The 18,437-nt window shown below is 36.7% G+C and overlaps 1 protein-coding gene across 1 annotated transcript in view; it reads left to right on the top strand.

Annotated features, from left to right (window-relative positions):
- Positions 1-18,437, top strand: part of Jmy (junction mediating and regulatory protein, p53 cofactor) — an 84,923-nt gene that overhangs the window by 12,089 nt on the left and 54,397 nt on the right. The gene's annotated exons all lie outside the window — the stretch shown is intronic.

Here is an 18,437-nt window from a genome sequence, read left to right on the forward strand (position 1 = left end):
CCCCAGCCCTATTTTATACTTTATTTGGAGACATGATCTCACTGAGTTGATTAGTGTGTCATTTTTGTTGAGGCTGGCTTTGAACTTACGATCTTCCTGCATCAGCCTCCTGAGCCAGGTGTGTACCACCACACCCAGCTTATTTATTTTTATGCAGTCCTAAGGATCAAGCCCAGTGGCAGGCACTCTGCCATTGAGCTACATCCCTAGCCCACTTTTAATGTTTTTTTTTTTTTTTAAATATTTTAACAGATATACAAAATTTGTATATAAGCTCTCTCTTTTTTTTATTTTTAAGATTTTTTTTTTTCCCTCAGTGCTGGGGATCAGATACAGGGTCTTACCCATTCTAGGTAAATTCTCTACCACTGAGCTTCGGTTAAATTTCTTTTATTTATTTATTTTTATTTTATTTATTATTTTTTTGAGAGAGAGGGAGAGAGAGAGAGATAATTTTAATATTTATTTTTTAGTACTTGGCGGACACAACATCTTTGTATGTCGCGCTGAGGATCGAACCCAGGCCACACGCATGCCAGGCGAGCGCGCTACCGCTTGAGCCACATCCCCAGCCCCTAAATTTCTTTTAAACAAGATGATTATTGTGGTTAAAAATTAAGCCAGGTACAGTGGCACGCCCTTGTAATCACAGGGGTTTGGGAGACTGAGACAGGAGGATCACGAGTTCAAAGCCAGCCTCAGCAACTTAGCAAGGCACTAAGCAACTCAGTGAGACCCCATCTCTAAATGAAATACAAAAAAGGGCTGGAGGTGTGGCTCAGTGGTTAAGCATCCTGAATTCAAGAGTTCAATCCCCGGTACCAAAAAGAAAAAATTTAAGACACAAGGTCACACATTAGTCAAAGGCTTGTACAGGACCAGTATTATCAGTACAATTCTGTTCCACCTCTATATCTTATCCCACTAGACAGTATTCATAGGCAATAACATACAAAGAGCTGTCTGCTTATGATAGCAGTGATTACTAGAATACCTCAAGATCTGTCTGAGGCCATCTCACTGTTTAATTTCTTTCTTTTTTTTTTTATTTTTAATGGGGTGGGTTTAGGCAGTACTGGGGATTGAATACAGAGGTACTTTACCACTGACCTACATCCAGCCCTTTTTAAAATCTTCTTTTGAGACAGGGTCTCATTAATTTGTCAAAGCTGCCCTTAAGCTGTGGTCCTCCTGCTTCAGCCTCCCAGGTTGCTGAGATTACCACTATACCTAGCTAACTTTTTGTTTTATTATTTTTTTTTAAATAAGCAGATTAAAAGTCTAGTATAGCAAATACATAAACCAGTAACATAGTTGTTTATTACCATTATCATGTGTTATACATACTTGCCTGTGTTCTGCTTTATACAACTGGGAGCACAATGGGTTTTTTTATATTAGTGTCATAAACAAGTGGGTTATGCATTGCATTTATGACTTTACCATGGCTGTGATGTTATGAGGCAATTGGAGTTTTTTTCACCAACATAATCCTATGGAATCGATCCTTTGTGTGTGGTCTATAGTTGACTGAAATGCCACTATCTGGCATATTAGGTATAATACTGGAATTTGTGTTTTTATTGTAGGGAAGGCCAAGCACTTTAGATTATAATGTTATCAGATGGTTAATGTAAATTTTGCTTCATCTCATCCTTGAATGAACCATTTCCTAATATTCACTTTTTGAAATGTGGACCCATTATAGAAGGTATATGCCAAGGGCTGGGATTGTGGCTCTGTGGTAGAGTGTTTGCCTAGCACATGTGAGGCACTAGGTAAAATGAAATAAAGATGTTGTGTCCACCGAAAACTAAAAACTAAGTATTAAAAATAAAGATATGTGCCAAGCTTTTAAGAATCTCATTACCCCAGAATTTACCACAGAACATCATGGTTATCCAGGTTGGTTTGTGTGTTTCCTTGGTGATAATTCTAAATTACTTTCTGACTTAACGACTGGGAATGTACAGCAAGGCTAGATGTACTGCAGTATCTATAGCACCTATTTATTTTCCATCTTGGAAGGAAAAAAAATACATATATGTATATGTATATGCACATATATGTATTTATATATATATATAATTTTACTTTTCATTAATTGTTGATTTTTATAATTTTCCTATGCAGTATAAAATGGGTTATTTTACAAACTAGTATTTGGTATCTGTATGTATGTGCTCCTAGAGTCTTAAGATATTAAGTGAAATTTCATTCTCCTTCGTGTTTTCAAATGCCTCATCTGTCCCAGTGTATGCACTACGTGTTTCTTAAATGTTCTTTGATTCATTTTAAAGTTGGTTTCTGCACATGACATGTATTTGCCTTTTAATGAAAGGTACATATTTCTCCAGGAATAAAATGTAGCCAGATTTCCCATTTATCTATAAAATGAAGACTCTGAAAATCACTTAAGTATGTTTGGCTCATTACTTAATATTTTCTAAATATTATTTCATTATTAACAGTATTAATAATAATTAATACAAAAGTAACATAAAAATGATTCATCAGCCCAGCTTGGTGCCCATGCCTATAATCCTAGCAACTCGGGAAGCTAAGGCAGGAAGATCAAGAGTTCAAAGCCAACTTCAGCAGATTAGTGAGGCACTTAGCAACCCATTGAGACCCTATCTCTATATAAAATATTAAAAACAGGCTTGGGATGTTATTCAGTGGTTAAGTACCCCTGGGTTCAATCCTTGGTACCAAAAAAAAAAAAAAAAAAGATTCAGCAGTTTTAAAAAAGAATAGATACGAGCAGTGTGTGCTTTATAATTTGGGAAATTAGTCCTTATTTGTCACTTGGAGAAACACATCCAACAGACCTAGAGGGTGTCCCAGAGCCACAGATCCAATTTCATTGCTTGGGATAGGCCCCTCCTGTTGAATATTCTGAGTCACTCCTTTTCACAAGCAGATAATTATTTTCATGTTTACCAGCAATTTAATTAGGAAGATGTAATTTTTATTTTTATTTATTTTTTTTTAAGAGAGAGTGAGAGAGAGAGAGAGAGAGAGAGAGAGAGAGAGAGAATTTTAATATTTATTTATTTTTTCTTAGTTCTCACAACATCTTTGTTGGTATGTGGTGCTGAGGATCGAACCCGGGCCGCACGCATGCCAGGCGAGCGCGCTACCGCTTGAGCCACATCAGCCACATCCTCAGCCCAGGAAGATGTAATTTTTAGATTACATGTTATTTTTTTGGGAGAAGGGCAGTACTGGGAATTTAACTACAATGGCACTTTATCAATGAACTATCTCCAGTCTTTTTTATTTTATATTTTGAGGCAAGTCTCACTAAATTGCCCATGCTTGCCTTGAATTTCCTATTCTGCCTCAATCTCCTGAGTCATTGAGATTATAGGAATGGGTCACCATGCCTGGTAGCATGTTGCTTCTTATATAGCTCCTTAATTAAGAGAAAATGGAACTGGGTAGTAGCACAGCCTGTAATCTCAGCTACTTGGGTGGCTGAGGCAGGAGGGTTGTAAGTTTGAGGCCAGCCTGGGCAATTTACCAAGACCTGTTTCAATCTAAAACTAAAAAGGGATGGGAAATGTAGCTCAGTGATTAAATGCTTACCTAGCATGTGTGAGGCTCAGTTCAATCCCTAGTACCACCACCCTCCCCCGACAAAAGGAGGCAGGCAGTCTAGGTTTGATATCACATTAGAGAAAAAAGTTATGAAACTCTTTATAGGAGATTGTAGTTTAAATTTTATGTTGGGACTTCAAAATTACTCAAAAATCTGTAAGAATAGTGTTATAGTTTGGATCTTAAGTTGCCCCCTACGGGTCTATGGTAAATACATCTATCCACTTTTGGAAGGTGGTAGAACCTTTCAGAGGTGGGAAGGGGATATTGGGGTCTCCAGATCCTTCCTCTTGCTCTTCACTTTCTGGATGCTATAAGGTGACCAGCTTTGCTCCCACCATGTCCTCCCAAGCATGATGTTCTCCCTCACCATAGGCCCAAGGTGATAATGGGTTCAAGCAGTCCTGAATTGAAACCTCTGAAACCATGAGCCAGAATAAATCTTCATTTTAAGTTGATTTGTTCAGGTATTTTTTAACAGTGATGAAAAGCTAAAGATATTAACAGTTTTATAATCCCAAATTATTTTTTTCTTTATTTGGAAATGTGGTCTTACTAAATTGTCCAAGCTAACCTTGAATTTGCATTTCTACTGGGTAGATGGGACTATAGCCTCCTGGGTAGATGGGACTATAGCCTCCTGGGTAGATGGGACTATATCTGTGTCCAACTATAATTCCAAAGTTGAAGAGATGATCCTGCCACCAATGAAAGGAGTAAGTGGCATAGAGTCACTTGGCAGTTTTATCTTTTGCCATGATTTATTGGGAATATAGGAAAGTTTTTTTTTTAATTTTTAAATATTTATTTTCAGTTTTCGGCGGACCCAACATCTTTGTTTGTATGTGGTGCTGAGGATCGAACCCGGGCCGCACATATGCCGGGCGAGCGCACTACCGCTTGAGCCACATCCCCAGCCCGAGTTTTTTAAATTGACATAATAATTATAGATGTTTTGGGGTAAAATGTAGTTTTTTGGAGCATGTTGATCTACTTAGGATACTTAGGTTATCTGTCATTTGAATATTTATCATTTCTTTGTGATAAGAACATTCAGAACTTTCTCCTGTTTTAGATCATATGATATAATATTGTCTATAACCACCCTCTATAATAGAATATCATCGTGTATTCTTCCCTTCCTATTATGACTTTGTACCCATTAAGCAGTATCTTCTCCCCTCTGTCTCCCCCACTTTCTACTTTTTTAAGTTGTTGTCATTGACTCCTTTAAGTACTTGATAAAAGTTGTGAGCCCTTTTGCTAGAGAAATTTTTGCATTAAGCAGAGTTTTTAGGTATCAGATAGTTGAAACATGAGCAAATAAAAAAAGTATCTGGAAGCTAGAAAGAAGTGAAAGGAAGATTATTTATTTACATTTAATTAATGCTTTATGAAATTCTACTTTATGTCTGTAATGTGATTCAATAGAGGAAAATAACTTTGGAAAAAGTTCACAAACCAAAATTTATGCATGTCTACAATCCTAGTTTCTCCAGAGGCTGCGACAGGATAATCACAAGTTCAAGGCCAGTCTGGGCAACTTAGGGGGGATCTTGTCTCAATAAAAAATACAAAGAGCTGAGGCTGTAGCTCTGGGTAGAGTTCTTTACTAACACATGAGAGGTTCTGAGTTCCATCCCTATTACTGAAAAAAAAATAAAAAAAATAAAAAAGAATAATCCAGAACTTTACTTTCCAGGTCCTTGCTCTCCATTTATCTTATCCTGAGTCCTATGTTATTATGGTTGTGTTGGTTGCTCTTGAGCCCTTCTTCAGAAATCCTTAGAAGTCTTATTGTATTCACATTCATTTCCATCTGCATTCTTATTCAGTCTCAGTTGAGTGCTCTCAAATTTGGAAAACTTCTGTCTTCCCCATTTTTTAAATTTATATTATTTATTTATTTTTATGGTACTGGTGATCAAACCCCGAGAAGTGTGCTAGGCAAGTGTTCTACTACTGTGCTATATCCCCAACCCTTTAAAAAATTTTTAAGACAGGGTCTCACTAAATTGTCAGTCTTCTCGAATTTAGGATCCTCCTACCCCCCAGCCTACCTAGTAACTGAGATTATAGACCTGCTCCACCTCCCTGGCTCATCCTTATTTTAGATGTATTTTCCACATTTTAAACATAGACCATTTTTATCCCAGATAATTTTTATCCTAAATAGTCCAGTTTTCATTATAATAATTTATTTTTAATCTTTTTATGTGTATGCGTTATTTAAAGCATCTTGTGCATTTCACAGTTTATAATATACAAATGTCTATAAAGTTTTGTTTTTATTCCCTGGACTTTGTCGGTTTTTGCTTAGGAAGATAGTGTTTCTTCTTCCTTCTGTTAAGTTCTTTTTCTAAGGTGCTTGGGGTCAAACCCAAGCACTTGCATGCTATTCAAGTACTCTACCTCTGAGCCATACTCCTAGCCCCCTGTTGAAGGCTTTTATCATGAATTATGGGACTTTTTTAAAATTATGAATTATAGGAAATGATTTAGATGGATGTCTGTCTAGTAAATTTTAGTACCTGGAATTGAACCCAGGAGTGTTGAACCCCTGAGCCCCATCCTACCACTTTACTTTTTAGGTGTAGATGGACCCAATATCTTTAATTATTTTTATGTGGTGCTGAGAATCAAACATAATACCTCACACCTGCTAGCCAGGTGCTGTACCAACTGAGCTATATCCCCAGCCTCCCACTTTTTGAAAAAGGGTCTCACTAAGTTGCTGAGGCTGGCTTTGAATTTGCAATGCTTCTGTTTCAGCTTCCAAAGTTGCTGGGATTACAGGCCTGTACCATTGTGTCCCTTTTGAAATGCAGGCTTTTTTTTTTTTTTTTTTTTTAAAGAGTGAGAGAGGGAGAGAGAGAGAATTTTAATATTTATTTTTTAGTATTTGGCAGACACAACATCTTTGTATGTGGTGCTGAGGATCTAACCCGGGCTGCACGCATGCCAGGCCAGCGCGCTGCCGCTTGAGCCACATCCCCAGCCCTGAAATGCAGTCTTAAAGTGTATTCCAATTATTTATTTTAAGATTATTTTCAGATACTTAAAGTAGATTGACCTGACTGATTGAAATTATAATTGCTTATAAGGTAATCTCATGATGGAAAAACATGAAACTTTATAGCAAGACAGGTTAATAAATCAGCAGTGTTAGATGAGATGCCTTGGGCACCTAGAAGAATATTAAGATTAGTTGCTGCATAATAGCTTTGTAAAGCCCTATTTTATTTGAAGTAAAAGGCATGTAGGAAATAATATATAAATATGTTAATATTTGAAAACCCCTGATATTCTTAGTTGTAATACAATTTTATAGAGCTTATTATAAATTAAGTAATGAGTGACCTGATGTTCTTATTTTGGCAGAAAATCGTATCTACATTGTTTGTGTTGAATTTGCTTTAGTGTTCCTTAAAGTAGAACTCAAAGAAATGGAAGTTGGGGTGAGAGGGAATTTATTATTGACAGATGCTGTTGCCACTGGGTTTTTGTCATTCTTTTAACAGTTTTGTTTACTCTGAAACTCCGTCATAGTGTTCCATGTGTGATTCATATCTTTAGACTCATATTACATTAGTGTTGATCCCCCCCACCCCAGTTTTCTTGTCCTAGCCTTCCTTAATATCATTCTATTTCTGGTGTGCTTGCTACATGCACCCTTGCCTTTAGTTGAGCTGATTTTTGGAACCTGAGAAGGACTCTGATTAGAAATTGATCATTCCTTAGCACCTGCAAATAGTCCCTAATCTTGCTTTTCACATGTAACTTAAAATAGATGATTCCATATCTAAATTAGCCTTTAGAATTGTGGTGGAGGAATGGGGACACAGGAAGAGAAGGATGTGGCATTTTCAGACTTTTCATACCTAATCGTTTAGAAAAGTTTTGTGTGTGATTTTGGATATTACGGTGAAGGGGATAATTTAATGCCCCACTTTGGATGTGTGAGCCAGAATACCTTTGAGTTGGAAGTGAAGAAGGAATAAAGTATGAAACTTTACTTTAAAAAATCTACACATTTGCTTCATGGGTGATTATTAGAAGGAATATAAATGACAACTGGGGATCTAGCTCAGTAGTAAAGGACTTTGCCTGGCATATGCACTTTCCCCAGGGATCCATCTCTAGTACTAGAAAACAAACCAAAAATTTAACCTTTTCTCCCATGTCTTTGTGTGTTGTTTCCCTTTCTTTGAGACAGCTGTTCATGAGTTTCTTGTGTGTCTTTCAGATAGCATCCCAATACAAAGATCTACAGATACAACCTTTTAATAGTTCAAATGGTAGCATACTATCTACCCTATATATATCTTGTTTGTTGGATTTTTTTCTCCCTTTCAACAGGCTGTTTCTTACTGGCTACATAATACTCCATTGTATAGATTTGGGATTTTTTTTTGTTTGTTTGGTTTGATTTTTTTGGTACTGGGGATTGAACCCCAGGTGCTTAATCAACTACTGAGCCACAAATCCCCAGTCTTTTTTTTTTTTTTTTTTTTGGTAGTTTATTTACAGGCAAAGCCTCCCTAAGTTGCTGAGGCTGCCTTTGAACTTGCAATCCTCCTGCCTTAGCCTCCTGAGCTGCTAGGATTATAGGCATGTATTACCACACCCAGCTATAGATTTGTTTTGACTTATAGTCTTCCTGGTCTTTTGCTGTTTCTGTTAAGATTGTATATCACTTCCTACATGTGCAATTATATTAGGGATAATTTTCTGTGAGGAGTTTCAGATGTACAGGGAATATGGGTTTTATTTCAATTGTTTTCTGTAAAGGATATGCCAGTTTTCACTGCCTCAGGCTGCTTTTTGTTTCTGTATGCTCTTGAAAACATATTTTCAAAACTTCTGATCTTACCAGTGAAATATTTTTGTTTGTAATTTATTTTGCATTTCCCTTATGATTGAGTCTTCATTTGTTCAGAAGCCATTTCTGTGAACCCATTTCATTCTTTACCTGTTTTTAATTGTGTTGCTTGCCTCAGGAAATGGTAATGTGTGTTAAAATTTTTTTGTGTATGTGTCATTTATTTCTTGTGTTGTGTTGTGTGCAGGGAATTGAACCCAGGCTAGGCAAGGCAAGTGCTTTGTCACTGAGCTACGCCTCTAGACCCTGAATTTATTTTGTATGGCTGTGTAGCCAGTTTTAATATTGCAGTAAAATTAGTCTTTAATTTAATAGTTTCTGGATATTGAGCCAAGCTTAAAGTCCCCCATGGCAAGATTATTTAAAATAAACAACTTGATTTTTCCCCTTTTATGATTTTACTTACATTTAAATTATTGATCTAGGCTTTTAAATTTTGTTTTTGTTTTATTTTTTTTACTGGGGATCAAACCCCAGGCCTCAAGCGTGCTTGCAAGTGTTCTAGTTCACCCCAAACTTCTAGAATTCATATTGTTGTAAAGACAACAATCTGATTTTGTGTGTGTGTGTGTGTGTGTGTGTGTGTGTGTGTGTGTGTGTGTATGTGTGTGTGTGCTGGGAATCAAACCCAGGGTTTATTAGCACATGCTACACAAGTGCTCTTTCTCTAAGCTACATCCCTATTCCTTTTTAAAAATTCTACTTTGTGGCAGAATTTCACTAGTTGCCCAGGCTTTCCTAAAATTTGGAATCCTCCTGGCTCAACCTCCCCATAGTCTTAGATTTTAGGTATACTAACATGCCTGGCTGTCTGAACTCTTTTTATTACTTATTATTCTTGATGCTTACATGAGCTGTGATATCTGGTAAGGCCATTGTCTCTTCCTCTTGTTTTTCCATTTGAACTTTAATATTGGTCTTTATACATTAAAACAGCTTGTTGAATATTTTTCTGTTGCAGTTTTTCAGTTTATTCCCTTGTATTCTAAAGTGACAGTTTTTAAAGTTAGTGGCACTATTCTGTTAGAAGAATCAGAATATCTTCATGATTGGTTCAGTATTTCTTTTAGGAATAAAGAGTTAAATTATGAATTTTTTAAAAAACCAAGCAAGTCACCGGAATGTACAGAATTAGTTTAAAGGCCATTGTTAAACCGTCCAACTGTAATGAATGGCCCTAACCCTGAAGATAAAGAAGACTAGTGCTGGTGATAAGACTAAGGTAATTTTATCACTCTAAATGTGTCTTCTAAAGCTGAAGATGATTCTGTGATTGTTTTAGGTAGGAAAAATGTTTTTTATTTTTTTGAAAAGTTTTTTTTTTTTTTTTTTTTAGAATAGCAAAAATGCTTTAGTTCATTTAGATCATGGCTCATGATCTGAAATCTAAAACAGAATAATAGTAAATGTAATTAGAGAAAGAGGAGGAGGAATTAAGGTTTAGGAAAAAATAAGTTATGTGTCACAATACTGTAAATATGAAAATTGACACTTCTGTGAGGGTTAGTATGGGAATATTATTCACTTAAGCAGTGCTTCTGAAACATTAATGAATACTCATCACTTGACGATCTTATTGACTTTCAAATTGATTCTGTGGATGTGAAGTGGACCCTTACTGAGGATCTGTTGTTGTTGTTTCCTCTTCCTCCTCTTTTTTTTTTGTACTGGTAATTGAACCCAGGGGCACTCTACCACTGAGCTATATCACTAGCCCTATTTATTTATTTATTGTGGTGCCAGAATTGAACTCGGGGGCACTCAACCACTGAGCTACATCCCCAGCCCTATTTCTGTATTTTATTTGGAAACAGGATCTCACTGAGTTGATAAGCACCTCACCATTGCTAAAGCTGACTTTGAACTCGTGATCCTCCTGTCTCAGCTCTCCTAGCTGCTGGGGTTATAGGCATGCGTCACCATGCTGGCTCATCTTTATTTTTGAGACAGGGTCTCCCCAAGTTACCCAGGCTGGCTTTAAACTTGCAATCTTCTTGCCTCAGGCTCCCACTAGTTGGGATTACAGATTATACATACCACCATGCCTAGCTTTAACGTGTCTTGCAAGGTAATCTGCTGGCAGCAAATCCCTGCTCAGATAATTTTCCCTCTTTGAAGATAATTTCATTGGATATAGAATTCTAGATTGGGGAATTGTTTACCTTTGAACACTCTAAATATTCCATTCCAGTCTTATTGCATTATTTCTGAGGTCCAGTGTATTTCTCTTCTGTTGGTAGTGCTTTTTTTTCCCTTCCTCTGGCTTTTTTCAAGATTTTTTTTTTGAGGGGGGGCTATTGGGGATTGAACTCGGGGGCTCTCAACCACTGAGCCACATCACCAGCCCTATTTTGTATTTTATTTAGAGACAGGGTCTCACTGAGTTGCTTAGTGCCTCACTTTTGCTGAGGTTGGCTTTGAACTTGTGATCCTCCTGAGTCCACCTCCCAAGCTTCTGGGATTACAGAGGTGCACCACAGAGCCTGACATTCTTTCAAGATTTTGTCTGAACTTGATTCTGATATGCTCAGTTGTAGGGTTTTTTTTTTTTACTTATCCTGTTTGGTACTCTGAGTTTATTTGATTTGTGTTTTGGTATCTGTCTTTAATTCTGGCACATTGAGTTATTTGAATGTTTCTTGAGTTCATATCTTTTTTTCTTTATCTTCTGGTGTTCCCATCACCTTATATGTATACCATATTTCACTGCATAATCATTGTAGATTTTATGCTAAATATTTTGGGGAAAAAATGCGGGGTGAAACATTATGTTAAGCTTTTTTTTTTTTTTTTTGTAGTTGGACAGAATGCCTTTATTTTATTTATTTTTATGTGGTGCTGAGCATTGAACCCAGTGCCTCACGCATGCTAGTTAAGCACAATGCCGCTGAGCTACAGCCCCAATGCTGTAGTCTGGCTGGGCACAATTCAGGAGCCACTTGTCAAAAGAAACTAACTTTATTTTTAGAACCACACAGGCCAAACAAAACAGCTCCTGAGGAAAAACCCTCAGAGCCCAACTGCCACCATCAGCTTCCCACAAGCCTCTCCCTCCACCACAAGCCTCACCACCTCCCACAATCCTCGTGCTCTTGAGGCCGATTGGCTGGGTCGTGTGGGCGGAGCCAAAAAAGTCCCCCAATGAACAGCTCCATGGTCTGAAAGGGCAGGGAAACAGTCCAATGAGCATCTCCAATGAGCATCACCACAGAGGAGCCAATCAGCTAGATATTGCTGTTGCCGCTGTGAGCCAATCAGCTGGTACCTGGAAGTTTGCTGGGCCTCTTAGGCTGTGGCTCTCAACATCCCAGCCCATATGTTAAGCTTTTTTAAAAAAATTATGCTGATTACTTAAATCATTTATTACTAAATGTGTTTGTAAGATCAGGAGCATGGAATACTCGGGAATTTACATTAAATTTGAATAGTTCAAATTGACACATCAATTCTTCATTACAGTTTAAGTGACTTTTTTTCCAGTCTAATATTAAAAAAAAAAGGTAACACATTAGTTATTACTGATTTGTGTGTTAGTGGAAATATCACACTTGAGAAAAGTTACTACAATGTTAGCAAAGTATGGACTTAGAGATTTAATCTCCAATTTGAAGATTATGTGCTGCTATCATTGGTTTTGTTATCTGACCTTCATTCCTCAGTTCCACACATTTACAATTAGTACATAAGCAGGCTTTCAGAAATGTACTGACAATACACATGCACCAGGAATTCTGGACTCATGGTTATCAGTACAAGAGAAGATCCATATGCCCCTGGTGAATACATTGCTGCTGTGTTTACCTTTTAAGTTGCATGATGAAGAGAATTATACCCTGTGATAATTATGTGATGAAAAGTTATAAACCAATTTTTGGACTGAGAAATGGTGTGCCATTAGGTGGTGATGATGATTATGCCGTAAAAATACAGTAACTTTTGTAATTCTCACTGATTTTCTTCCTTGGTACACTCTAAGGCATTCTTTCATTTTTCTTAATGCCTTGATTTCTAGCATTTCCCTCCGGGTTATTCTATGTGTTGAGCTAAAATTTCATCTGGTGGTGGTCTTTTTGTCCCCTCTTGTCTTTTGATTTCCCTAGAGACTCCATATATAGAATTTGAGTCATGCTCTTTTTTCCATTGTAATCCCTGTTAAAATACCAGAGCCCTGTGAGTGGTTATACCATATTGGGTGAAGAGGAAGTGTTCTATAGTCCTATTAGGTTTGACTTTTAGTGAGCCTGTGCCCTTGGGTTGTCACCTTCACAAGTATTTCTCAGTGTTCACCACTATCCAGGCATTCTATGACAAGACAAGAAGGAAAGAAAAGTCATGTGTTGGGTATGTCCCTTCTTTTAGTCAGCAAGTTTCTGTAAAATAGTTTTCTCTTAATGGCAGACCTCATTAAGAACAGAATGCTCTCTGTACTTACTTCAAAATAATTGATTCCTTTCCTTGACCAGAGTATGAGGGGGCTTTTCTGTAATTTTCATATGAAGAGCCTGATCTAGAAGATAAAATTCAAAACTGTGAGGGCAAGGCCAGTTGTCTTTAACTCTCATACTTTCCATACTGTAACTGTGCTAATTCGCCAGTTATATCTTTCAGTCATTTTCCTACCTTGGTCTTGGGTCCCACTGATGTTTCTTTTCTTTTAAGAAGCAAAGTCTTAATATGTTGCCTCAGTCTCCAGAACTACAGACACACACCTCCATGGTTCCCTCAAAGATTTCTGTTCTTGGGGTTCTCCTCCAGTAAGTTGTGATTCTCTTTGCCTATTTGCCTTGCCAATTTTAGGGACAGAGTGCCCTGTGACCTCAGTTCCCTGCTCGATTCTGAGAAGAATTGTTGATTTTCAGTTGTTTAGCTTTTTTTCTTATTGTGTGGATGACAGTGACTTCCAATCTTCTTACATGCCAGAATTCAAAATTATAATAGGTTGTACTTTCATTCATTATTCATTTCAAAATGTTTTTATATCTCTTATGCTTCCTTTTTTGGATATCTTTAAGTATATTAATTTCCAGATAGTTCAGGGCATTCCCTTTATCTCATTCCAATGTGGTCAGCAGATATACTCAATATTTCAATTCTGTTCAGTTTTTGAGACTTGTTTTATAGCCTAGCATGGGTCTGCCTTTGTGTGTGTGTGTGTATGGGGGGGACTGGGGTTTGAATCCAGGGCCTCATGTATGTTAGGCAAGCAATCTATCACAAGTCACCTCCCCAGCCCCTAGAACTTCTTTGATAATATCTTTCAGTCATTTTTCAAAAGTGCCAAATAAGATGGTTGATAGTATTTTCAGATCTTTGTTTTTACTGAAATATTCTAATTCTATCAATTGCTGAGAGTGTTAGACACCTCCAACTCTGAATTTGCTTCAATTCTATTAAGTTAGTAAAAATCTTTTTAAGGTACTGGGATTTGAACCCCAAGGATGCTTTCACTGAGCCACATCCCCAACCTTTTTTTTGACAGGGTCTCACTAAATTGCCTAGGGCCTTGTTAAATTGCTGAGATTGACCTAGAAATTGAAAATCCTCTTGCCTCAGCCTCCTGAATGGCTGGGATTATAGGTGTATACACAACAAGTCTAGCTAATACACACTTTTTTATGACTTCTTGATGAATTAAATCTTTGGTCTGGAAATGCTCAACATTATCTCCATTAATACTGTGTATCTTGAAGTTCACTTTATTTGCTGTTTATAGGGACATTCCATTCTTTTTAAACTTTATTTTAATTTTTTTAGTTGTAGTTGGCCACAGTACCTCCATTTTATTTATTTATTTTTTGCTTGTTTATTTCCCGAACATCCAAGTTTTTATCTGTACCATTTCCCTTTAGCCAGAAATTTAAAAAATGAAAAAAAAAATGTAGTGTTCTTCTGCTGTTAGTGAATTCTCAGTTTTCACTGTTGTGGAAAAATGTTTATTTTGTTCTTTTATGTTGTTGCTGCAGATTAAACCAGGTCTTGTGCACACTAAGCATAAATTCTACCATTGATTTATGCTCCCATTTTTTTTTCTTTTCCTTTTTTTTGGTGGTAATGCTTGGATTGAACCCAGGCAGAGGCTCAAATATGCTATACTCTATCACTAACTACATACCTAATCTCAAACTCTTGGATTCAGATGATCCTCCTGTCTCAGCCTCCCAAATAAATTGGGACTACAGATATATACCACTGCTATCTGGTTTGGTTGGTTGGTTGGTTTTGCAGGGTGGGGTGTGGGGTGATTGAATTTAGTGGCACTCAACCACTGAGCCACATCTCCAGCCCTTTTTCATATTTTATTTAGAGACCGTCTCACTGAGTTGTTTAGCTCCTCGCTTTTGCTGAGGTTGGCTTTGAATTTGTGATCTCCTGCCTCAGCCTCCCAAGGCCCGTTATCTGTTCTTGAAAATTATTTTTCCTTGGATGTAATTCTGGGTTGACAGGTGTGGGTTGTTGTTTGTTCTTTCCCTTTAATTTCAGCATTTTAAAGATATCTCCCTCTGTCTTATGTTTTCTACTGTTCCTGATTTGAAAGTCAGCATTTGTATGTACCCTTGTATCTTCATTATTTCTTCTTCTCCTCCTTCTCCTCCTCCTCCTCCTCCTCCTTCTCCTTCCTTCCTTCCTTCCTTCCTTCCTTCCTTCCTTCCTTCCTTCCTTCCTTCCTTCCTTCCTTCCTCCTTCTTTCTTCTTTCTTCTTCTTCTTTCTTCTTCCTTCTTCCTTCTTTTTTCTTCCTTCTTTCTTCCTTCTTCTTCTTCCTTCTTCTTTCTTCTTTCTTCTTCCTTCTTCCTCCTTCTTCCTTCTTCCTCCTCCTCCTCCTCCTTCTTCTTCTTCACAGTATGCATGATCTACCACTGGATGACCTCCTCTTTTTATTTTGAGATAGAGTCTTGCTAAGTTGCCTAGGGTGTTTGTCAAATTTGTGCTCCTCCTGCCTCAGCCTTCCTCTAATCCCAAATCACTGGGATTACATGCATGCCCCATGGTTCTGATTCACTTGTTTATCTTTAGATGTTATTTCTCTTTGGTTCTTTTTAAAATTTTATCATTCTCATCTTTGATTTTTAGTAGTTTGACTGTAATAGCCTGGTTGTGGGTTACTTTGCATTTGGATACTCAACGCCTCTTGAATATATAAATTGATGCCTTTAACCAAATTTGGAGTATTTATTGAAATGTTTTCTGTTCCATTTGCTCCTCTTCTGCTGGAACTCAAATGTATGGTTTTTTATGACAGTTCTCTGAGTTCTTGTTCATTTTCCCCATCTCCTTCAGATTAGGTAAATTTATCTTAATCTTTCCTCAGGTTCTCATACTGTTTTAACATACTCTATACTCATCCTTGAATTTTTTATTAAGTTTTTGTATTTTTCAATTCCAGGATGTTCCTTTATTTTTTAATTAGTTTCTGTTTCTTGAGATTGTCCAGTTGTTTGTTTTTTAAATATTTTTCAGTTGTAGATGGATACAATATCTAAAATTTTTACATGGTGCTGAGGATCAAACCCAGTGCCTCACAGTGTTTTACAAGCAATCTACCACTGAACTACAGCCCCAGCCTCAGTTGTTTGTTCTTTATGAGCATAATTCCTTTATATCCATTAGCATCATTGAATAATTGCTTTGAAATCTTAATCTGCTAAACCCAAATCTGTTTCATCTTGTGGGGGCTCTCCATCAGTTGTCTTTTGAGTACTGAAATTTGTTTTATCTATTTAGATCTGCTAATTTTGGATTATATCCCAGACATTGTAAATGATACTTGTAGTGTATGGATTCTCCTCCCGAGAGTGTTGATTTTCACAGTTTTGTTTTGGCAGATGGTTAATCTGACTGAATTCAAACCCTAAACTCTGTCTCCCTTTTTTTTTAAGACAGCAATTAAAATATTTATTAATTTCTTATGCATAAATACAGAATTGCTTAGAGCCTATCATGTGAACATATAGTTTCAGTGATTCACCAGAGATTTGATTAGAGTTTATATGCATATTTGGGATTTCTTCCTCTTAGGCCTTCTCTTTTTTAGAATTAACCCCTTGACTTGTAGCTGCTGTGGTTGTCTCAAAACTTCTCTTACCTTTGATTTTTCAAGCCAGCAAAACTTTGGGCTTCTATGTGAGTTTGAGTTGCTCCTTTCTCCTATTGTGGTACCCGCTCAGTGAGGCATAGCCTCAGGCCAAAATCTATGAATCACTAGGACCTTTCCTCCTTCAAAGTGTTAGTTCCTCCTCAATTTTTACTTTGGTCATTCCATAGTACCGCCACGTAATTGTTTTACAGTATGTTGCCCTGGGAGAGGAGATTTGATGGGACAGTTTAGTCAATATAAGAAGTGGAAATTGGGCTGGGTTTTTTGGCTCAGGTAGTGTGCTTGCCTAGCCTGTGAGAGGCACTGGGTTCGATCCTCAGCAACACTTAAAAATAAAGATATTGTGTCCACCTATAACTAAAAAATAAATATTAAAAAAAGCGGAAATTCTCTGAGTTTAGAAAGTAAGGATTACATGTAGTTGCTTCAAAACAACAGAATGATAGTTACTATTTGTATGGCATTTTTTTTAATTATAAAAGAAATTTAATGTAGATTATCTGACTTATAATGATTATTAATGAAAGTGTTGTACTTTTGGCCAAAAAACCTGGGCAGGAAATTTGAAGCCTAATTTTTAAATATTTATTATTTTACTTATAGATGGGCACAATGTCTTATTTTATTTTCATGTGGTGCTAAGGATCGAACTCAGGGCCTCAGGCATGGTAGGCAAGCGATCTACCTCTGAGCCACAACCCCAGCCCTTGAAGCCTAAATTAAGCATAATTATATGAAAAAATTATATGATTGCTAAAAGCAAGAAGCGAGGAAGAAGATAGTTGAAACTTAAAGATATGGTTAGGAATAGAAGAATTTGTGTCTTTGGGGGAAAAATGATACTGTTACCAGGTAGACAAGAGATGAAGAATAAGTATAAAGTTCTATTTTCTTGCTACCTGATTCTTTTGGTTCTTTAAATTTCAACTTAAGCTTCTTTGTATGACCATTTTTCTCTGTCCATTTTAAACTAGAATTATAGTTTACCACCTTTCCCCAACTCTCATTCTTTCATATAGGACCCTTGGTTTTATTGTTGCTTTTATTCTAAAAACTTGTATTTCATAATCTGTAAAATACTTATAATTTGACATTTTGAAAATAAATTTGGTTTCTCTTTGTTCACTACACAATAAGGTCCATAGGGATCAGAACCATATTTTTGTATGCCTAGCTCCTAGGCTACTGCCTAAGAGTATTTGAAAATGAAATGAATGAATGAATGATATCTAGACAAACATGTACACACATGAGTACCAAGCAATGCAGAGAGGTACAAACATATATTGTTCATTTTTTTTTTTTTTTTTGTCGTCACCTTAATCTGGAAAGAGGTGATGGGTATGAATTTAAGAAAGTCATTAAGGGAATGTTTTAAATTGGGATGAGGAAAAAATTTACAAGAGATTTGGGAAAATCAGTAAAATAACAAAGGCAAGAGTCAATCAATTACTTTGTGGATTAGTAATTAAATAGGGTTTTTTGTTTTTAGATTTTTTTTTTTTTTAGTTGTAGATGGACACAATATGTTTATTTTAAATTTATTCTAATGTGATGCTGAGGATCAAACCCAGTGCCTCACTCTTGCAGGGCAAGCACTCTGTCACTGAGCTGCAACCCCAATCCCCTAACTAGGATTTTTGGTTTTTTTAATATTTTTGCAGTGCTGGGATCAAACCCAGGATCTTGAATATGGTAGGCAAATGCTCTACCATTTAGCTATGTCCCCACCCATTCTTTTTCTTCTTTATTTAACTATAAATTTGTGGAATATTATAAGATATTGGTTTTATGCTAGGCAGAATTATGGGGCTCCCCTCCTCCCAAATGAATTAGGATATCGTCTTGAGTAGTGAGAC

The sequence above is a fragment of the Ictidomys tridecemlineatus genome, chromosome 1 (assembly GCF_052094955.1).
Source record: "Ictidomys tridecemlineatus isolate mIctTri1 chromosome 1, mIctTri1.hap1, whole genome shotgun sequence".
Taxonomy (NCBI): domain Eukaryota; kingdom Metazoa; phylum Chordata; class Mammalia; order Rodentia; family Sciuridae; genus Ictidomys; species Ictidomys tridecemlineatus.